This window comes from Heliangelus exortis, chromosome 1 (genome assembly GCF_036169615.1).
Source record: "Heliangelus exortis chromosome 1, bHelExo1.hap1, whole genome shotgun sequence".
In the NCBI taxonomy this organism is placed as follows: domain Eukaryota; kingdom Metazoa; phylum Chordata; class Aves; order Apodiformes; family Trochilidae; genus Heliangelus; species Heliangelus exortis.
In genome coordinates, this window is record NC_092422.1 from 148,021,627 (window position 1) to 148,037,234 (window position 15,608).

At 38.7% G+C, this 15,608-nt stretch overlaps 1 protein-coding gene across 12 annotated transcripts in view; it reads right to left on the reverse strand.

The window, feature by feature from the left end:
• The window catches only part of ATF7IP (activating transcription factor 7 interacting protein), a 104,051-nt gene that overhangs the window by 75,987 nt on the left and 12,456 nt on the right, over positions 1-15,608 (reverse strand). For 2 of the 12 annotated variants that reach the window (XM_071732773.1, XM_071732726.1), the window contains exon 1: positions 10,849-11,190. The exons of 9 other annotated variants lie outside the window; for them this stretch is intronic. The gene's annotated coding sequence lies outside the window, so the exon portion shown is untranslated. Of the gene's footprint in view, positions 1-10,848; positions 11,191-13,293; positions 13,427-15,608 lie in introns of those variants that run through there. One more of the 12 variants, XM_071732735.1, reaches the window with a different exon arrangement.

Here is a 15,608-nt window from a genome sequence, read left to right on the forward strand (position 1 = left end):
TATAACCATGACATTTTGATTCCAAAAGACTTCAAAAAGAAGTCACCAAACTAACAAATGAAGTGGTTATAACAGTAAATGGAGCTACAGGAGTGCCAATCATAGGTAACCCTTGAAGAAAGAAAAAAAAAAACAACCCCACAACATTTTTGTTCTGCTTATGAGGTGGTTTGGCAATGGGTCTCCTTTCTGTATTAGGATATCCATGTTATGGAAAGATAAAGACTCTTATTTTGAATTAACAGTTTAATTATAATACCTATCGATCTTTCATTTTTGCTTGGAAGAAGCCTTCACCCAGAACATGTTTTCTTATTCAGAAAGAACGATACTGAGTAAGGATTCTGACTCAGACTGGATGAGCAGTATAGTTTTCCTTTCTTGCAGACATCTTATCAAAGATACTTGTTGTTTTTGTGTTGGAGGCCTGGTTTGTTTGAGTTTTTTTAATGCTGTTTGGTAGGGACAAAACACATCCTATTCCAACAAATATCTTCCTCTATGGAACTACTTCAGGGATGGAGGTAGCTTCTTTGCTTTCTGATGGACAGTATTATGATATTCTCTATAAAATGCTGAGGGGAACGTGTTTTAACAAAATACTCGACAGTGACAGAGACCAGCTTCCTTTGCTGTTTTTCTTATCAAGGTTTTCAATCAGACTTCGGTGGATTTTCTCACCATCTCAGAGAATTTAAAAAAAGGGACAATCTTTTTTGTATCCTTTTTTTGCTGGGGCTATGTATTTTTTTGCTTCAAAGAAAGATCCACATTTAGTCCTTCCCAATCCTTTATCCCGCACAAAGCAGAATTTGATGTAGGCATCTTCTGACAGCAGAACTCTGGGTTTATTCTTTCAGGACACTTGAAGGATTATGTATGTTTGAATTACTGACTTCATAAGGGGCCTCCTAGACACAGCAGAGATCCTCTGTTACAGGAGGTGTTCAGCCTACATCCAGAGGACCAGATTTTAAACCACATGATCCAAAACTAGCCATCAGAGTTCTTTCTCAATTGAGATGGAACTGGGCTGACATTGCTGGCATGACACAGCTTTGGTTCACTTTCAAACTGTGCACAGATGATGACAGGTGATAGAAAGAGCAAGCAACAAGCTTTAGAGCCTCTTGCTCTCTCTCAGAATCTTGTTGGCCAATGCCTTACTGCAGGAGTACCTTCAGAAGAGCTGAGCAACTGTTTCAGTCAGTTCAAGTTCTCCCCCTTACTCAGGCAGAGAAGAACTGCTTCTTTTTAAGCACAAGAAGTTTTAAACATAGGGTCTGCCAGCAATCCTTGGAAGATCTTCCTTAAAAAGGCTGGAAAAAATCCTGTTCTGGTCTCAACCCTTTTAGAACACTTCAGACCTCTTCAAGAATAAAATAGTAATAACGGACCATCCACACGCTCAAATTTAAGAAGAGAAAAAAATCTAGTTTGCTTCCTCATTTGTGGCTTAACTGTTCTGCTATGTATTTGCAGATGAGGAAATTAAAAGAAGACAGACCTAAAGCAAGAGGCATTTCAGCAGAAGACAGACTTGAAAATAGGAGCGTGTTATTCAGTAAGACTGAGACAGTGTGAGAAAGAAGCACATTACATAACATTGATGCATTTATAATCTCTCATTGTTATTCTGTATAGACATAGCTTTCTGTAAAGTCAACATAATAAAAATACTTTCTAAATTGAGTAAGAGATTAGACTCCAACCCCATCTAAACCAAAAGCAAAACTTCAACACACAATGGTTATGTAATGCCCTTAGAAACCTTTTTTTTTCTCTGTCCTTGTAAAATATAGTCCTTCCCTGTAACCATCAAAAATTCAGATCTACAATTACTGTGGACATTTACAGGATTGTTGGCACTAAAGATCAATGTGCATTTTTTTGCAGCAGGAACTCCTACCCCTTAGTCCTCAGTCCCTCATTCCCACCCTATGCTACTTCTACTATGTTGTCAGAACAGTTTCTACATCACAATAAAGTGAAACACTCAACCAGCTCCTTCTACCCAATAGCCTTTCAGATCAATTTTCAGATCCACCTGCTTGCTGTACCTAAGTAATGAACAGGGTGGCAAAGGCTAGGAGCAAATATCTATAACCACAAAGTCACAAGTGCTGCTTAAGCAATGTGAATGCAAAATTCTGAAACCACATCTAGATTATTTGGAGATCATTTTCATTCTCCTCAACCAATAGCAACTGGTGGCTTATCTACTTTCACCACTAAGATGGTAAGTGTGTGTCTATGTCTAACTAATGTGAAGTTCCTAAAGATACACTAAGTATACTTGCTATCATGTGTGCATAATTTGTGGGAAAAAGTAAGGTTAGATGACTCACAAATTATTAATTCGTATCATTGGGCATGACTGTCTGTGAGACTTCAGTGATTCTGATTATCCTTGGTTTAATTCTAGATCTTGGGGACATTAACACTGTACTAAGTAAGGGATTTCCCTATTCTTTAAGAATGCGTTTCAGATTTTGAATTTGAAGAGCGGAAATTCTTATTAATAAATTCACAGCTTTTAAGAAAATTCCACAAATTACAAGTTCATGCCAAATTCCACTGTTTGTGTAGGTGTTTTTTGTTTTTCCCCACACGAGTACTGAAATAAACATGACCAAAATCTCCAAATAACCAAAGCAAAAAGATCTATTTTCAGTGCTTCAGTTTTACTGAATATTAGAATGCTTCCCCTATTAAGGCAGTTTCTAGTATTGATCACCAAGTTTTAGACAGTGCTTCTAGAATCTATTTCAAGTAATTCGAATTTATGAGAGCAAGAACAGAGTATACAGTGTATCTTGATGGGGAAAACTGGAACTACTCGTGCTGCATTAACTGAACATTTACATCTTAGTTTAAGCTAAGTACGATGCAATGTTTTACCTGAAGAGTTATGAAGTGTTCAGATTTTCTAGCTTTAAGGACAACAAGATGGAGCGTCAGAGGTTATAGTAAGCTGTGGTAAAGGGAGAAGTTCAAGAAACTTAGAAATCCAACCCATGAGACTCAGTAGCCTAAGAACATGCAACCAGTATTGGTTTTGATGCTCTAGAACCTGCATGAAGCTAGCAGATACTGCACAGGAGACCAGTGCCCTTCTGGAATCACAGCTGAGATGCAGAAGTCACATCCTAGATCATATGAAATGGCATTACATGACTGTCTGTGAAGTGAATCCTGTCCTTGAAAACTAACTGATCCTAAATTCCAGAAGTGTAGGAAACTCAAAGCAAATGCCTCCTTTCTTTCTCCAAGCTACCAAAAAAAGGTTTCTCTGCTGCAGTGAAAGTTGCCTGGAGACTACCTAAGTCATGAAATAACACTAATAATTTGTGGCATACATTTAAGAGATGCAAAACTCCAGAATGTAATTTTCCTCGTATTTTTAATATATCAAAAGCAAAGCCCAATTCAAAATTATCCTTGTGCTGCATCAAAGAGCACAGATTACACAGGCTGTACTAGCTTAGTAACAATTACGTATCAATGAAAATTTCATATTGTACATAAAGGAAGGCTTATTTAACCTCTAGAAAGGATTGGGGTGAAGAGATCTTTAGCAAACCAGTATTGTTTCCAGATTTTGATTCAAGTAAGAAGCCTGTCCCAGTTCTGCAGGGAAACAACTTCTTTAAAAAATTAAAATCACTTCATCTCTTCACTGACCTTGAGAAATAATTTACCTGGAATACTCTTCTCCCTACTATGTATTTCTAATTATGTAAGACTTTTCATCTGGTGACTTAACTCCCAAACAAATGAATAAATCGATGCGCAGTAATGAAGGCGGTCCATGAAATAAAATACCTGTTTGATAGGTAGCAAAAAACAAGCTGCTTCTTTTAATCTTTTGTAAAATACCTGACATCATCCTGTTCTGACAGAACATGACAATCTACTTGTGAATCTTAAATAGGAAGACTGGAATCCAAGTAGAAGTTACCCTCAGCTTGGAAATGCTTTGTATCAAAAGCACCTCTGTTCTTTAAACTTTATGGCAAATCAAGAAGCCATTATTTGAGCAAACTATAAAGCTCAGAAAGTGTCTGCTTATCTTGGTATCTATAGAAACCTTCTCACTCCCACAAATGGTATCTAGATGCAAAAGTTAAGTAAAGTCTCTTGACATTACATCCAGACAACACCACATATGCATTCAAGTGTTTAACTAGTCATATGGCACAGCAAAATGCAAAACAGGTCTGGGATGAATGTTGACAATTCAGGCATTTGGCCTTTCATGCTAGAGACACCCTTTAATTTCAGATTCACATCTGGATGTTGTGTTTTTGGGTAGACATAGCCTGCTTATTGTAAAGTTTCAAAGCACTAGGCTCCACATCTTAACATACAAGTATTGTGAGTTCAGGTTCATAGCACTGACTCAGGTTCAGTGACTTCACTACCTGTGCAGACACCTTGTCTGGTTCCATCTCCTTGATGATCATGACAGCAGCAGCACTGAATACCCAAATGATTTCTTCTCAAAACTCAAACAATTTTAAGCTGGCTTTACTACTCAAAACTAATTGAAGCCAGAAGTCTGAGCAGAGGCAATAACATGTATTTTTTTCAAAACAGTCAATGAATCCTGAGAATTTCCATCTTGTTTTCAGAGTGCACAATTCTCAGAAAAGGCTCCTGCCAACAGTATGCTGACCCTCCCAAATTTTGCAGACACTACTGCAGTAGCACAGTAGTCCATCAGTGTGCGAAAAAAACAGATCCTATCAATAATTTTCAAATTGCTACATATGCTGCATTTGAACAGAGTAGTTAATAACCACAGTTGTTTGAGAAGAAAAATTTCTTTTCCATTTTACATAACTAGAGTATTGATCATCAAGATGCTTTCATCTTCTTTTAGGGAAAGCCAGCAATATATGCTGCTTTCATTAACAGACTTGATATTTTTAAAGATTTATATATATACATATATATATATATTAGTTAGATATTAAAAAATGATCAGATTCTGCACACAAACAGCACTGTAGCTATTAAGGGATAAATAACATTAGCCTTCCCCAGCTCAAGTATCAACCAGTCTTCTATCACGTTTATATTCATCAAGTGCTTTCATTATTCTGTAAGCTGTTGTTCCAATATCCTTGTTAAATGAGTGCTAACACTTCATTAGAAACAATCACTTTTTGTGATTGTTTCTTGCAAAGCCTTTTCCCCTAGAAGCAGCTCATTTCCCATACCAAGCTAGAAATAATCACATCTAAACCACCTGCTAGCCTGCATCATCTCCTTTAAGTGGCTCTAAAGTTAAGATGTTAGAACTTAATTTTGGTAGTTCTATGACAGCTGGTTTTCTGAGCCAAATGAACAGTCTTGGTTTTGCATTACCTCCCCCTCCATTACTGAGCTGACTGGTAATTACCTAGTCCAGCAACAGCAAATTATTTGCCAAATTTGCCTTATTACTGTCAGCAATGCTTGCTGGTATGCACATGCAGCTCTTGTGCTGGCATGCACAGCAACAGATTTATCCCAGCCAATAAAATGACGCCAATGCAGTTCTGCTATTTCTCACTCTGCAAACTTGCTCACAAGACATTAGTTCCATTCTCCCTGCTGCTGTCAAACATAACAAGTACTATTAGGGCTGTCAGTACAAAATCCCAGGCTACAGAATGTTCAGAAATATCTTTCCATCGCATCTTGTCATAGTAAATCCAGGTGTGACAGAGCTTCACAATTTCCCCTTCTGATCAATAATGAAACCAACTACATGAACAGGAAGTTGCTGATGCTCTACCTCAATCAAAGTTGGAAAAGCTCGTAACTATTTTCAGTAAAGGTAATACATTAATTATTTGCAGCATGGATGATATTTCTTAAGTAGAGTTCATATCTATTCAGAACTGCTAAACAAGGTTTGACTTCTCCCTCTATGGGGTTGCTGATGGAGAACAGAAGGGACCACTTCCCCTCCTACTCCAACATACAGAGTGGGCAAGCCTCTACCTCAAACTGACAGATATGCCTGTGACTGATCTTGTAATTTAAGTTCTATAACAGGGCGGTACAAAAAGTCATAGCTCTATGTATTATTCTCTTTGATTAAAATACTCCAGCCCAAACAAACCAGATGTAAGCACAAAAGGAAAACCAGGTCTGACCACAAATTAAGAAAAAGACTCATAATAAAAGAGAAATAAAATCGCAAATATAAAAACGATATAACATTACTGACTACAGTGCACGAAGATGACTGAAGACAATTAGGTGTTTTACTTTTTTTGATTATAAGGGTTTTCATTCAAAAGTTACAAGTTATTCTGCACAGTAAGTCTTGCCCACTGTCCTTTCAGAAGGGAAGGTGTGGAATGAAGCAATACTACCCACTCAAACATGACTGGTGAAAAATATGAAACTGATGGAATTAAAGACATTGCATGACAACAAAATGAACCATTTCTATGGTTATATTGGCATTGAATGCCCTTAGCCATCCATTTGCTGAAACCAGAAAATCACTTGGCTAATGCAACCTGGCTGACTTTCTTGACATCATCTAAATATCTTAACTGGCTAAGAGCCACAAGATGAGATGATCCAGAAATTCTTAGACATAAGACCTAGACAACTTTTCTAGGGTCTCTCCACATCAGTGTAAGGCTGGGTATGGTTTGTCTAAATATTTAACCAGCTCTGAGCCAAACTAGTGGTAAAGTCTGTAACAATCTCTACTAGGTAACTGCATCAAATTACCTGAAATTTAGATTACATGGAAGACTTCATGCCTGCATTATCCCACGTAACCCAGCTGCAGGGATGCCTCATGCATCAGCTCTTCCAAATCCATATGCCATCTAAGTACCATAGGTAGGCCTTTCTTTTAAGCCTGTCTTCAAATAAAGATTACTATCTTTCTGTAAAGAAATAATACACTAAGACAGAAAATTCACTTTCTTTAGTCGCTTTTTTTTTTTCCCCTTCTTCCCCCTTCTGGATTGGGGACCCTATTTTAAAAAATTATTTATGACAAAGCATATTCTCAAAGATCATACAACCATAGAATAGAATCATAGAATTGGCTGGGTTGGAAGGGACCTCAGAGATCATCAAGTCCAACCCTTGATCCACTATCGTCACAGTTACCAGACCATGGCACTGAGTGCCACATCCAGTCTCTTTTTAAATATCTCCAGGGACGGAGAATCCACCACTTCCCTGGGCAGCCCATTCCAACGTCTGATCATCCTCTTCGTAAAGAAATTCTAATATCCAACCTAAACCTCCCCTGGCATAACTTGAGACCATGCCCTCTTGTCTTGAAGTAGTAATTCTTTGGTAGTAATTCTTGCTTTCTGAAGGAACATATTCAATGAAATTCCTGCTTTACACTAATTCTTTTAAAATTCAAAACTAGTATGCATAGGCAAAAACACAGCCTGCAGATGAAAGCAAGTAATTATTCTACACTACTTGGCACCTGTGAACCTGCATCTGAAGTATGTTGCATCCACTTTAGGGACCCTGAATGGAAAAGATATATAGATAGGCAGATTCAATGGAGAACCATAAAGATGATTGAGAGCTGGATAACATGACAGATGAGGTGAGACTCGTGAGCTGAATTTGTGCACCATGTAAAATGCTAAGTGGGGAAAATTACTAATTGCTTCTTCAACAACATGACCGGTATTCATAGAGAAGACAAAGCCAGACTTCTCAGAGATGCACAACACACTTGCAAGAGGAAACAAATACAGCCTGCAGCAGAAGAAATTCCAGACAGATGTAGCTAATGCTTCCTCACCACAAAAGTAGTGAAACAGCTTAACAAAAATGGTTGCAGAATCTCTGCTGATTTTCAAGTGTCACCCTGCCAAACCCCAGTGCAATCTGGTAGCGTTTTGAGGTTATCCTTCTTTCAAGATATCAGACTAGAAGATCTCCAGAGGTCCCTCCAACCTAGATTTTCAGTTTAAATTTTAAATTATTTTACAATTGTGTTCTTAAGCCAGTGGTTCTTGTGCCTTTTCTGCAGGACCCTTCCTTATCTTTCAACATTGTAAAAAAAACCCTTTTAAACAACAAGACTGTAACCTGTATTGATATGGAATTCACATGATCAGTATTAATGATGAATGTAGTGGATGACTTCCTTACTCTTTCTCTGTATTCAACAGAATTCCATCCCCTCTACATTAACTTTCTATTTGGGGCTTTAGCTCACATTTTTATCTCTATGATCCCTGCTAAACACCAGGATAGGACTTCCTGTTGAGCAGATGTCCTGTAACATACAGTTTCTAAATATACAGCTTGAGATTTTGCTGTGCAGTATAATACTGCTGGAGTGGGTCCCACTAAGCACATGGTCCAGATAACTCCAAGACTTGATCTTTCTACTCTCTGAAAGTTAACAAAAGTAACTGCTTTACAATACCTACTGTAAAGAAACTACTTACAGCATGCATCCTACCCCAGCTTTTAAAAGCTTTAAAAAACTTTTAAATCAACATAACACTGTATAGACACAGTGTTTGGGGGCAGGGAAAGGTGGTGTTTGTTAAATAAGAAAAAGAGTGTATCAAGGTATAATTGCATTATACGTATTGGGTATTTAGACCTAAAAACCTCATTCTAAAACAAATCACATTACGTTTCTTTTTTAAATTAAGCTTTCTTTCCATAGAACTGCCTGAGCATTAATTCTGATAATAATCTTTCTTATTTACTGAACCCCTCAGTTGTCCCTCCATTATTTTTATCCAGGACTTACGGGGGGCTAAATAGTTAGATCTAGGTCATCCTGCTTGACCTTCTTATTTCAAAAGTTTTCAAGTTTCTTTTAGAACTCCTGGGTGAAGATTATAAAGACCTGCTTGTAGCCTTTGTTAAGAAATGCCTCTCATAGACTTTTTAGTATCCTCCTTCCTGCTCCTAAGATTTAAAGTACTTAAGTCACCTGTGAGACATTATAATGTAATATCACTTATATCTAAAAGAAAACTCAAAAATACTTACTGGAATCTTCTGCCTTTTCTCTTTCACTATGGATCATGTAATCATTGTCATCTACATTACTCTTAGAATTATCTCTCAATTTTTAACAATCTCACCTTTGTTATCCTTTGCTTTACAAGTGAAGGTTTTCTCTCAGGAACATTTTGTTGCTTATAATCAGCTTTCTACATTTTTCATGCCCCTCTTTATGCCATTTCTCCTCTACTTACACACTTCATCCTCACACTCTACAGAAAAGGAGGAAGCAATTCAGGGCTCCTCCCTTCACATTTCAAAGACTGGTTTTAACAGAAGTTGCCCTTTACAGACAACTTTGGTAGTTGCTAATTGTGATTTCTATGTAATTTCCATGTAATTTCTTAGGGGAAAATCTACCATATACCTATTAATATAATTTCTCACATGTGCCCACAGACACAAATCTGATACTTTTCTGGTCTGGGTATACAAATAACCAGAATTTTAGATGACAAGCATAACTGTGTCCCTATAAGATCTTAATTTATCACAAAAAAACCCCAAAAGGTTAAAGGTTTCAAATTAAATGAGATATGTACAAAACCCAACTCATTTGGCCTGAGTTGCTGGCATGCAGCATATTACCTTGACGTATCAATGAAGAATATCTTTCTCTATTATAACTAAATTTTGCCCTCCTCAGAATCAACTACCTACTACAGTTTTATTTCACAGCATCATCATATCTTCCCTATTTGCCTTAGTACGCAGTTAATTTCAGAACGGATGCCATACATTTAGTCCCTATCATTGCCATTTTAAGCTCAAATAATAATGTCTTCCTACTTAGTCCTTACACCTTTTTAGTTTTATTCTCTTCAATTAATCTATTTTCTCTCAACAAGACCAAGCACATCTACCACCAGTTTGCCATACCTATCTTGAGCTGCTGTCTACCTTTAAGTGTCCATGTTTTCCTTGGCCTGTTCATCCAACTCCAATTATCTCTAAGATCCAGTGATTTTCTTTTACCGTCTCCTATCAGTCTCCCAAGCTGTCACAACATTTTTGTCTTGTAGAATAAAGGCAATGTAAATACATTTGTCTAGAACCAGCACATCTGCCCATGCAGTCATTTCATGCACTACATGCATAACCACAATACAGTATATTATGTAATTAGCAATACCATTATTCAGTTAAAATACACTGCTCTAAGGCAAGCTTACTGTCTTCTGAGGTAGATGAGAGACACATTTTATTCTTATCTGTTTCCCTGTTTATAAATAGATCTTAAAAAAATTTACATATATACACTTGAAAATGTGCATTTATACTAAAAGATACGTGGACAACAGTTCAATGCTCAATTGTTTAAACATCAAATCTCAAGAAGAAGATAATTCAAATTACGATCAGGATAATGAAGTTTCTTTATTATGCCATGAAGCCAAAAAACCACCATTGGTGCACTCAACCTTTGTAATTCTGCACCCTTCCCAGGGGTAAGCTCACAGTATTGCTAAGTCTCCATGTGCATCAACTAGAGGAGCAAAAATAACACAGAAATAAAACAGAAGAGCTTTTAACCAAACAAAAATAATAGCGGCAAAACCTATATATTCACATTTCTAACATTTTTTTAAGTCTTCAATTTTAATTAAGTAAACATTTTACAGTGCTTGCTACTTTACGTAACTTGTAACAACAGCAACCCAAAAATAATCACAGCAGGAACAAATTATTTCCAGGCCTCTCCGAAAACACCTCCTATCAAAATTTAATTGCTGGCATTATGCCAGAGTGAGGGATGGGCATGTAAGTGGAAAAATAACTTCACAGGCCTCTAAAACAAAAATTACTAAAACGAGCTGCTTCTCTTACCTGGGGAGAAGGTGGCACGTGCAAAATGAGCTTCCTCCTCTGCGTAAGCCACTAACATGTAGCTCATTTGCATAAGTATCATGAGTACACTTCCAGGTCGGCCATCTTGATACTAAGATCTCGTTTTGTTTACATAGCAGCAGCACGAGTACTCTTTCTAAGCCAGCCTGATCTGTGCTGTTGTACCTCTCAGCTAGCAGCCTACATCTGCTCGTTCAAGCCTGCTGCTACTCCCACTTCTTCACACAAGTGGCTGACTGTGGCAGGAGTGTCCCTGCAGCTCCCTGAGCATGCCACAGCCGCCACGGGAACAGCACAAGTGCCTTCGGTCGGACTCTGTACCTCCTTCTGTGCTGCCAACTATTAGCACTGCAGCAACTATGTGCAGTGAAGAACCTCCCACATACCACACAGTAGTACCAACAAGCATAATTTAGTACAACACAGTGAAAGGCAGCACACTAACAAAAAACAAACAAAAAAAGCTAGCATTTCCTCGGTATTTTCACTTACTATAGCAATCTAATTACACCCAGGTTCCTTTGTACGTGTTTTCAGATTCAGCAGTACGGCTCTTAGGATCCAGGAACTCGAATGCTCCTGCAATCCGTGCACAGAAGTCCATGCCACATGTTAGCTGCTGCCGAAGCACGGCCAGACTGCAGTTACAGCTCGCTGGCGCCAGTAAAAATTTACATAAAGGGGGCCTCATTTCAAGGCTAAACTGCAGGGAGATACTGCCGGGCAAAACGTCCCCCCGCCCTCCAGAGACCACTACGGGTTCTAGAATGTATCTATCCTCTAGTTATTTGCTTGCTAATAATCCTGATCCGTGTCAAAATCAAGTGCTGCGCTTACTGTTTATATAAACGAAAACTGAATATAGTCTTTAAAAAAAAAAAAATAAATAAATTCCACCTTGAAGTCTGTTCCACACATTGCCCAGCGATTCGCAGTTCCCAGGGATTCTGGTGAGCGCCCTGTAGTAGCTAAAATAAAATTTTAAAAATGGGTATGCTCAGTCCCCAGAAACCAGCTTTTCTTAAACTGGTACTTCCAATATTTTGCATTGTACAAATAAGTACCTATCAGCTCCAAGCAGTACAAATTCATTTTTAACCTAATGCTGACAGGTAACATGTCTGGCCATTTAATTTGCTGTTTCCACTTCACATTTAATATTTCTTCGTTAGACAAATGAAGGAAAAAATATCTGTCATCCAGAGCTTTGCACTTTATCTTTTCAAGTACCTAAGATACAGTGACATAAGGAGGCAGAAGCTTGGATTTCAGTCTCACTCTAACTTCAAACAGTTAATCTTAAGTCTTACAATTCTCCTTCAAGTGAAGGTTCAAGTACATCAATAAATAAATTACATTTTACAAATGTTTATTCTAGAAATAATTTTTTTTTTGGGGGGTGGGGTGGAGTCGGGAGGGCAGGGAGGAACCAGGTGTGTGCAGGAAAATGATGAATCATTTGTCAACACATTTTTCCTCTCATTTTCTGCCTTTATAAGAAACATTCAGAGCATGAAACAACTCAATGTAAATAAACATACTGCTTGTTACACTAGCTACAAACATGAATTTGAGAAACCCTCAATAAAATGAAGTTAAACCCACACTAATGCTTGGCTAGCTACACATTTAGCAACAATGCTGTAGGTTGCAGCCTGGCACCATTTACTGGAAATCGAAAGTGTTGGTGAGAGTGATGCTTGTCAATCCCCAGCAGGGCAAAGGCACAGCTGCCTCCGGACATAAGGCTGCTCTTCGCCACGGGCCTCTTCTAGCTCTTCAGAATGCCAGCAGTGTCAAGGCTATATATAGGCAGATTACCTTACATTTCCCCTTTTCCAGTGTGAGCCTAATTTGCTGTATGTCTGGTTCTAGATTATGTCAGCATAACACAGTCCTCATCTACAGTAAAGCTACCGCTTTTGTGTCTGAAAGTGTTTAGTAATGAAAATTATTCTTCATTAGTTGTAACAATTCATCCTCAGCTATGGTATCCAAAAGCCTAAAGTGATGATTTCTAAAGGAGAAAGAATTACTTTTCTAGAAAGACTATCACATTACAGTGACAACCCTTAACTATACCAGTGATTCTGTACTGCTCTTTCACATCACCTGTATCTTTTATCTTGCTTTCAGACATCTGTGCATGTTAGCACATTCAAACACTGTGCAGAATACATCTTTCACAACTGCTGTAGTCATCTGCTGAAGGAATCATCCGATGAGCAGCCTGAGCTTAAAAAAATCAAAGAGCACCAACACTGCTTTATGAACAGCGAACAAAAAGAACCCAAACCGTGTTTTCCACAGAAAGCCACGCCCCCCCACTCAGCTCTGCAGCCTTGTACACAAATACCAGAAATAACAGTACAATTCGCAACACAGTAAAACAGATACTGCAAAATAGAAGCCGGTACTTGGAACCCTTTCTATCCTCGGCTCCAGTCTCCTCAGGAAATCCAGGCCAGAGCTTGCTGGCTGCCCGGAGGGCCAGCTCTCCATCTGCCTTCTTGGGGAGGCAACACCCCACTTCCAGAACGTTCAGGCAGAAACACCCACACCCCCCGCCCGCACCTTCCCCCGCTGCGCCTCCTGGCCTCTCGCACCAGCTGACTAGGAGCAGAAAGCTCCATTTCAAACGCGCAGCGTTGCTACGGAGGAGGAGCGATCGGTTCGGCAGCGAGAAACGCAGCGACTCGGTTACTAAGGGCACGGGGGTGGCCTCGCAGATAAGAGTAACCCGAGGGCTCGCCCGCCGAGCCCCAAACAGCTGCAGCAGCGCCTGCCGGTCAGGCACCAGCCCACCCTGACACAGGGACCGCTTACAACACGGGATATTTGGGTGTGTGTGGGAGGCTGTTCGGTTTGGTTTTGTTGGTTTTTTTTTTTTTTAATTTTTGTTTCTTGGCGGGGGTTGTGTAGGGGGGGGGGGGTGTGATTGATTGGGGGTGGTGGTGATAGCTTGTGTTGTGCTTTTTTTATTTGTTTGTGTGCGCGCGTTTTTGCTTGGTTTGGGTTGTTTGGTGCGGTTTTTTTGGTTTTGTTTTTTTGTGGTTTTTTAATCCGTGAGAATAAACAATATCACACTCGAATTATATCCTCCAGTGATTGCCTCAACAGAAAAAGACAAAATGTCTGCCTGCCTTTCCCACACACTTAGCCTGAAGTCAGCGGAAACACCCGGGAGTTTCTAGGACTTGGCCTTTTTCAAAGCCAAGTAACCGGAGTCTTCCCCCAAGATGCAAACAATTACAAAACCTCTCATCAGAAACGACCTTAAAGAGCAGATGTTCCAGTAATAAGGACAGCTGCATTTGATATAATTAACATTAGCTGTATGGTTAGAATTGTTATGTATCAAAGACCACATCCTCAAATCCTAAATGTCAGTTGATCCAGAACAGACACCAAAGTCTGCCACAAAGCCATTTGCCTAACTCAACACAGTTAGAAATGAATGCATTTAATTGACAAACCTTATTCAAAATAAGGATTTTTAAAAGAAAATAATAACGACTAAATCTGTCACTAATGGTTTGATCAAGAAAAAGAAGCAACACCCACCACAGAAAAAAATGAAATGTCTTGGGCCTTCTGTAGGCAACAGATCGACTTAACCAAAGCATGAAACAGAACTAATCGTACTCCTAAGAGTCACCCAGAAATTCGGCAGTTCCCAGAGTTTTTTCACATCGGTTTTTGAAAGGCACTGAAAGTGAAGTTTAAGTAGAGAAATTGACCCATTACCTTAGCCAGTGTGGCTTTTCAAGATTCTCTGCAGCAGAAGTTTGCATGAACAGAAGAAGGGAAGGCAGGAAACAGGGAGAGGGGAAAGGAAGGGGGAAGTGGGGACTGGGAGGGCTGCCACTGGTTTTATCTGCTTTTCTACTGAAGAAAAGGGATGAGAAAATGTTCGATAATGGGTAACTGGCTGGCAGTTAGACCCGAGTCGAATGTTGCACTCCCTTTCTTTTACAAAGGCAAAATACTGTTTGACTCCTTATCAACTTCTAGAAAAAACGAATTTTGCTCACTTGAATTTACATGAAGAATTTTGTCATTTACTAAACAAATACTGAACAGGTGACATCTTAACCTGCAAATCAAGGTGATGCAGAAAAAAAACACGTGCCTTGCTCATGATTCCTTTGAAGACACCACATTCTCCAGAAAAATAGTCTACATCTAAAAATAAATGTCCAATATAACTTGTGTAAGCCATAATGCGATCCATTATTTAAGGTTCAAAACACTAAGTGCTTGGTAACCATTTATTTAGTACCTAAAGATCCAAACAAGTCAGCTGGTTGGAAGTGATTTACATCCATTAAACAGCGTTGCATTAATTCAGCAGTTCATTCCAATTTCTTTCGAATCCTGCCTGAAATTGTTTGCTACCAAAATAGAGTATGCAGCTGTGCAAATTAAGACCATTCTAAATTATAAAAGGAACATAAAAAATAATCAAGTCATGTCAGAGTGGCTCCAAGCAAGTAGGATTTAGTAATGAAAAACTACTCAGTTAAGAGCACAAATGAAAATAAAGTGGAATAATTTCCTTAAAATCAAATACACCATTTGCAAAAAACTGAATTATAAAAAATGTGCAACTATTGTTGGGTATTTCTCTTTGAAAGTCACAGTTGTGTTTGAGACTGCAGCAGGTCTCAAAAGTGGAGAAAATGCAGACAACTGCAACACTGAGCAAGGTCTGACAATGCATTGCACATAAAAAATGT